The following is a 7,099-nucleotide window of genomic DNA, read 5'->3' on the forward strand; positions in this document are numbered from 1 at the left end:
AAATTCGAACATTTTTATAATATTTCTATTTTATAAAAAAAATATTTTTTTTCAAATTTTCTTTTTGAAATTCAAAAATGTTTTTTGAAACTATTTTTAAAAAAAAATATTTTAAAATTACTAAGATTTGTAAATGTAATTATTATTATTTATATTAAAAATATATTTTTTTAAAAAATAATTATATATTCAAAAATGTAAAAGTATATAAATGTAATGAATTATAGTTTTGAACATATAATTTCGATTTAAGGTGCAATAGATAATTGGTAAGAATAATTAGCATATTTTGGTGTTTTAACATAATATGTGAATATTCTCAATGATTTATAGCCTCAAATTATGTATAGTATATGTTATTTGTGAATATTTTCAATAGTATATAGCCTAAACTTTGAAAATCATGAATTGAATTTATTTATTTATAATTACAAAGGCCTTCTGTTTTAAAAAATAATTCTTATATTGTATTTTTATGTTAAATTTCGAAAAGTATTATATATATATTAAGTGAATTTATTTATAATCTTATACTTTTATTAACTTACTTTGTTTGATATTGGTTTCTATTTTAATTTTAAATGAAAATTGTTTTTAAAATATTGACATTTTTGAAATAAAAGTTTAAAATAACAATTTGTCATAATATATTTGGTTGTTTTAAATCTTGTGTGTACACCTTCACTATTTCTAGCCTCAACTTTTTTTATAACATTGCGTAAACTTTTATATAATATAGATTTATTTTAAATTTCTAAACACTTAATATATATATATATAAGTTAATTCCATTTTAATTATTTATTTAGTAGTTTACCTTTTTGATATTGAATTCCATTTTGTATTCAAATAATCAATTTTGGAAATTTTAACAGTTTAAAAAATAGTAAACTAAAATTATGATTTTTTTATTGGTTGCTTGTAATCTTATGTGTATATTTTCAATGGATTTTTAGCTTCAATTTTTATATAGTAAATAAAATGATGATTTAGCATATTTTGGTGTTTTAAAAATATTATGCGAACATTCTCAATTATTTATACCTTCAACTTATACATAGTATATGCTATATGTGAATATTTTCATTAGCATATAGCCTAAAATTTGATAATCATACGTTAAATTTATTCACTTTTAATTTTTTAAAGTCTTGCTTTTTTTAATTAATTATTATTTTGTATTTATATTTTATGTTAAATTCCGTACAATATTTTATATATTTAGTTAACTTATATGTAATGTTGTACTTTTTTAACTTAACTAATTTGATATTTTTCTGTTTTATTTTGAACTTTTTTTTAGAAATATTAATATTTTTGAAAAAATAAATGAAAACAAATGATTTGTCATATTATGATTGATTGTTTAAAATTCTATGTGGACGCCATCAAAGCATTTATAATGATCAACTTTTGTTAACTTAACTAATTTTATATTGGTTTCTGTTTTATTTTGAAATAACAATTTAGAAATATTAACATTTTTTAAAATAAGAAATGAAAACAAATGCTATGTCATTCTGATTGATGTTTTTAAATCCTAAGTGGACGTACTCAAAGGCTTATACCCTCAACTTTTATATAGTTAGATATGCTCTTTGTGAATATTTCCAATATTATATAGCCTAAAACTAAAAATATTGAGTTTTAAATTTATATAGTTGCATTTTTTTTTAAATTCTACATTTTCAAATTAATTATTATATTTCGTAATTATTTATGTTAAATTTCAAAATTTTATTATATGTATTAAGTTAATATATGTATAATGTTTTTAAGTTTGTTAGTTTACCTTATTTCATTCTGATTTCTATTTTATAATGAAATAAATGTTTTTCGCAATATTAACATTTTTGAAAATAATAATTCAAATAAACTACCTCGGACCATTAGCATAACGGGCACCCATCTTTCTACCAGAAAATAAAATACTAATTCGATCAAATTAGGTGCTTTGAGAGATTGTACGAACCTGAGGAGAACCTACACTTGTGGCTAATGGGATTAATTTAAACATGTATGTTTACTTCATGTAGAAAACATCGACATTTATCTTTAACATCGACATAATATTACTAGATTTAGAGATTTCTGACAAACAGAAGATCACATACTTTATCTTCAACATTTTCATTTCCCCGAAACTGCCAGTAGAAGACAAGACACTTCTCATTCTTCATCGATATTGGGGTTTTAGCGATGAGCATGCGGTACAAACCTAAGCAAACGGAATCCACTGAACAAAAATTATCGGTTCTCTGTTTAGCATTCGGTTGTAACTATAAAACTATCGGTCAATATTAAAAGTTTAATCGATTTATGGTTCGGTTGGCAAGCAAAGACTGATTGGTTAGAACATACAACCAACTAAACCGAATACACAGAAGTAGACCAAAATAAACCAAATAAACAAAAATTTGCATACCTGATTTTTTTTTCAAATAAACAGATATATAGACTAATTTCAGTCTAAATATATATTTTTTCAAAAGAATAAGAAATAAAAATATATGTGAAATTAATGTTATTTTTAGTTAAAAATAAATTAAGTATTTAAAATATAATATTTTTCATTTATTTGCATATACAGGCGGGTTGATCACTAGTCATATAATATATAGGCTTCGAATGGTAAAAGCAGTTCAAGCGGAACAAATCAAGTAGATCATGCAGAACAAATATGACAAATGCAGATCAAGCGGGACAAGTGCAGATCAAGCAGATCATGCAGGAGAGAACCAGATCAAATAATTTATTATAGCTTATGAATGACAAAATCAGCTCAAAACTATATAATAGATCATATATTGAAACAATAAAAATGACACCTAAACAAATATTTTATAAGATGTTAAGGATCAGCCGAAATGCATGTAAATGTTTTATAAGATACTTATACTTCTTTTATATTCTTATTTAAAAAAAGTAAATATTATATGACAAAAAATAATAAGTAGAGAATGATAATTTTGTATTGTTAAAGTTGTAAATAAAATAAAATAAAAATATTGTATTCATAAAAGTAGATAAATATATTTTTAAAGTTATGTGTTGTAACAAAGTTATTTATTGACCAAACAAAAAAAAGCAGACCAACACCACCAAATGTTGGCGGGTGAGATCTGCATGTAGATCTCTTGTTTTTTCCACAAAAAGACAAAAAATATTGAACTGGAAGCAGATCTCCCGCTTGAACTACTTTTGCAAACAGAAAATGGTGAATGGTGAATGCAGTGCGGGAGAACTGCATGTGTAGGAGAACTGCACTTGTCCCGCTCCTCCATTCGGACACATAATGCCACATTTTTCTGTCCAACCAGGTTATCCACGTCAGCAGCTCTCATTTATGTGGGACCCACAGAAACAAACCTATTGCCTAAGAACAACCGCATTGAAGAGTCTTAGGAGAAGTTCACACGCAAATCGAGAAAAAAAATTATTATAATAAACAACAGCGAAGACTTCGTCTCGCCACGTTCCTTCCGCATGAACCCGGGTCGTTACTGTTTAGCGGACTCCACGCCACGTGACGGCCCGCTATTGGTCCGTTTATTTTTATTTTTATTTAAAAAAAAAAATCAAACGAAAAATAAAAGAAAATAATAATAAAAAATTCAAATTATGAACCCCCGGTTCATTAATGCGTTTGCTCTAATAATCACGTTTTATGTCCCTTCTCTCGTTCTTTTGTTTATGATTTTTGGGTCTTATAACTTATTTCAAAAGCCGAATAGCAATTTATACATTAGACGTGAAGTGAGGCCGAAGCCCATTTGAAGCTTTCGTCAACCCGACATAAACATACCTTCCGTCCACACTTGGTCGATTAAGTAACAAATATTTTAGTTGAACCTCAGTCTCAACTCAGTGTAATTTCTGTAACTCTCTATACTTCTTCAACAATATCTATAAAACTCCTTGTATTCCCCAATCTCTCCCTCTTTACTGTTACCATCAAACCCCAAAGCGTTTCATAACCGATGACAGCGGGATCACTTTCAATAGTTGATGCAAGAGACGGGAATTCAACATCTGATATCCACTTAAAGAGTTTCTCAACCGACGAAGCTTTACTCTTTTGTAATGTATTGCTGCTCAAATCCGCAGCAGAATGGTAAATAAATTCATGGTAACATCAAATTTTATTCCATCGTCGTTTCCAATACCTAAAACAATTGGCTTCCTTCATCCACGGTAGACTTTTCTATTTCCATCAATCCCTACAGTTATATTAGCAATTGATACATACAAATAATTTTCAAACTCTCAGATGTTGTTGGCCAAATACATCTCCTGCAAGGCTATGTGTCTCTGACCTCAACAACGCATTTTGATGGTTCGTTTTCTAATCGAAACGTAAGGTCCAAACTTAACTTTTCACAGGTTTCATGCATCTCCATTTACTCCTTTCTAATAATTTATATATAATCTCATAGAACAGCTCAGTCGTCAGCCAGGAAAATTTGAGCTATGGCGATATAACCCACTCTGTCATGCTGGTGTGAATCCAAAAAATATTTGTAGGTAATGCTCATCCAGCTTTCATAAGAAAACATGTTGCTGCTACACATTTTAACTCCGAATATTATACTTTTCATACATACATCTTATTTAATAACATGTATCTGAACTCCACACCGGCCACCAAATTTTATTTTCACACCGCCGGTCTAACTCACATTTCCCCTCAAATTCTTGCACAAACTTACATGCTCACCTTTGCGCTCCCCTACTGTGTTTACGACTTTGTTCTGTTAATGTTTGTTAAACATATACCTGCAGCTTGCAGTTGAGGTATTTTCCACGTGTTGAGACCATGGAAGGGATTAAGAAGAAAGAACTTCCAACGTACCTCTCCAAGTGAGCGACCAGGTTACCATAACTCTCTTTCATTATAATATGTGAAACTATGTGATGTAAAAATTGCCCCACCCAATGTTTTCTTTGTTCTCTTCGTAAAAGGAAGCTGATTTCTTCTAGCAAAATGGCTGGTCCTACATCTCTTGCACCGATGGCAGCAGGAAGTTGGACAAATCCGATACTTTGCTCCGCTGCAGTAGATGTGTTTCACCAAACTTCACCGGGGTGTTTAGGTACAAAATATTGATGCAAGTTTCAGTTTATGTCCCCACTTAGCTTAACTCACTTTTTACTAGGTTTGTTTAAAATAGCGACGCCTAGGCTAAGCTTAGGCGAGGTCAAAACTGGGGTCGTCGCCTTGAGGAATTGAAGCGAGGTTAATTCATGAAGGCGGACGCTCCAGGACGCCTCATGCCTCAACCCTTTCTCGATATTAAGGTAAGATTTTCCTATTACAACATATATTTAGTTGCTTTTTATGTTTCCAAAACAAATTCACCTAAAATCTAATTTTATGACTTAACAATTTGCATCATTATATCTGTACGTTTCTTCATCTTCTACTCACGCCTAAACTATAGAGACAAGAGAGTCTAAATCTTCTACTATGATGATGTGGACTAATTTACTGATGACTTTGTTTTGAGTTTATTTCTGAGTTTGTTATGGGTTTGTGATGACTTTGTTTTGAAGTTCTGTTTGTTTTTGACGTTGTTTTGGATTCTCTTTTTTCTTTAAGACTTTGAAGTTTAGTTTTGTTTGAAGATTTGAAGACTATGTTTTAAGTTGAAGATTTGATTATTTTTAATTTTACTGGTTTAGGATTAACATGAATGTATAAACTTGAATGGATAACTACTAATCTCACTTGAATTTTTTATCAGGTGGCGCCTCATGTCCTTAAAGCGAGCCTAAGCGATCTCTATAGCTAGAGGCGTTATTTCACTGTTTGACCTGCTGGCAATGGCCCAGACAGTGCTACGTTTGTGGTTTTTGACACAGAGATGACAAAACTCACCAAGAAAGATGCAGCGACACTGGCTCTTGGGGAGGTTAGCTTCCACCCCAACACTCCCTTCGTTTTACGTTTTTAAATGTTTATGGTTACAATGATTGAATTTTAAACCTATTTCATGTTAGTGGCGGTGAAGGATCTGAGCTGAGCTATCAAGATCAGTAGAAGAGCTAGCTGGCAAGCAATGCGTCTTTCAAGTTCGGGTAACACCATACAATTTCATCCCCAACCACCATACCTTCACCGTCTCTGCTATCACTGAAGATGTGTTCTTCAGTGTGTTCCCCAACACTCCTGTCAGAGGTGGTCAACGAAGTTTTTATTTTATTTTCCAACGTGTTGCTGTTAAGTAACAATAACATACATGTCTAACTCTACTTTCACGGTGAAAGTAGCAACAAAGATTCAGTGATGGATGTCCAACCTGGACAACCAACAGCTCTGCTAGCTACGCGGGTGATACGCCGAGGAAAGCAATAGAAGTTGATGAAGCAAATCCCACCAGCTTTGGTGATGAAGAGAAGAACCGCAAATACTCGGTGATAGTTTCAAGTGCAACAAACCGTCATCCCCACTTAGCTTTCGTGCCTTTTGAAATGATTCCTATGTTTTTCCTTCTTACATATTTAGTTATCTTTTGAATTTATCTACAAACGATCTACCCCTAGGAGAAAGAGTAACTTTGATTTTTTTTCTTTGAAAAAAGAAACATTGACGGGGATTTGCATATTTGGAAAACATACCTCTGCTTTACTTTATGCATGAGTTATTCAGATAGTTACACGGTGTGTAATTAAACACGACTAGACCCTGACCTGCGCGTCAGCGCGGATATGAATTTTCAGTTTTTAATTATTTATTTTATTAAATGATGTATTTGTAATATTCGTTCATATTATATTCATTAAGTAAATTTTTTTTTTTGCATCTTAAACTATTTATTTTTTTTACGAATGTGTGATATCATATAAAAATAAAAAAATGAGTATAGAGTTAATTAGATAATTTTAAAAACATAAATTTTTCTTTCGTGTGCGATATCATATAAATAATGATCCGTCCAGTTAAGAAAAAATCATGATTATTTTATATGTAATTTTTTTTTTGACCATTTCCTTAAAACTATATTAAATTTTACGTATTTTAATTAGAATATTTCTAATATCTTTACCTTTTTATTTGAAATGCAACTCAATATTTTTTAACAATTATAACAAAATATTT

The 7,099-nt window shown here is 30.2% G+C and overlaps 2 long non-coding RNA genes across 2 annotated transcripts; both read left to right on the plus strand.

Annotated features, from left to right (window-relative positions):
* Nucleotides 1-4,180: 4,180 nt before the first annotated feature.
* On the plus strand, nt 4,181-4,479 carry LOC106317020. Its single transcript, XR_001265035.1, has 3 exons — nt 4,181-4,194; nt 4,271-4,356; nt 4,442-4,479. It is a non-coding gene; the product is annotated as an uncharacterized LOC106317020 (long non-coding RNA).
* A 783-nt stretch (nt 4,480-5,262) lies between these two features.
* LOC106317019 lies at nt 5,263-6,175 on the plus strand. The gene is made up of 3 exons (XR_001265034.1): nt 5,263-5,298; nt 5,745-5,912; nt 6,001-6,175. It is a non-coding gene; the product is annotated as an uncharacterized LOC106317019 (long non-coding RNA).
* The last annotated feature ends 924 nt before the right edge of the window (nt 6,176-7,099 follow it).

This window comes from Brassica oleracea, chromosome C9, assembly GCF_000695525.1.
Source record: "Brassica oleracea var. oleracea cultivar TO1000 chromosome C9, BOL, whole genome shotgun sequence".
Classification (NCBI taxonomy): domain Eukaryota; kingdom Viridiplantae; phylum Streptophyta; class Magnoliopsida; order Brassicales; family Brassicaceae; genus Brassica; species Brassica oleracea.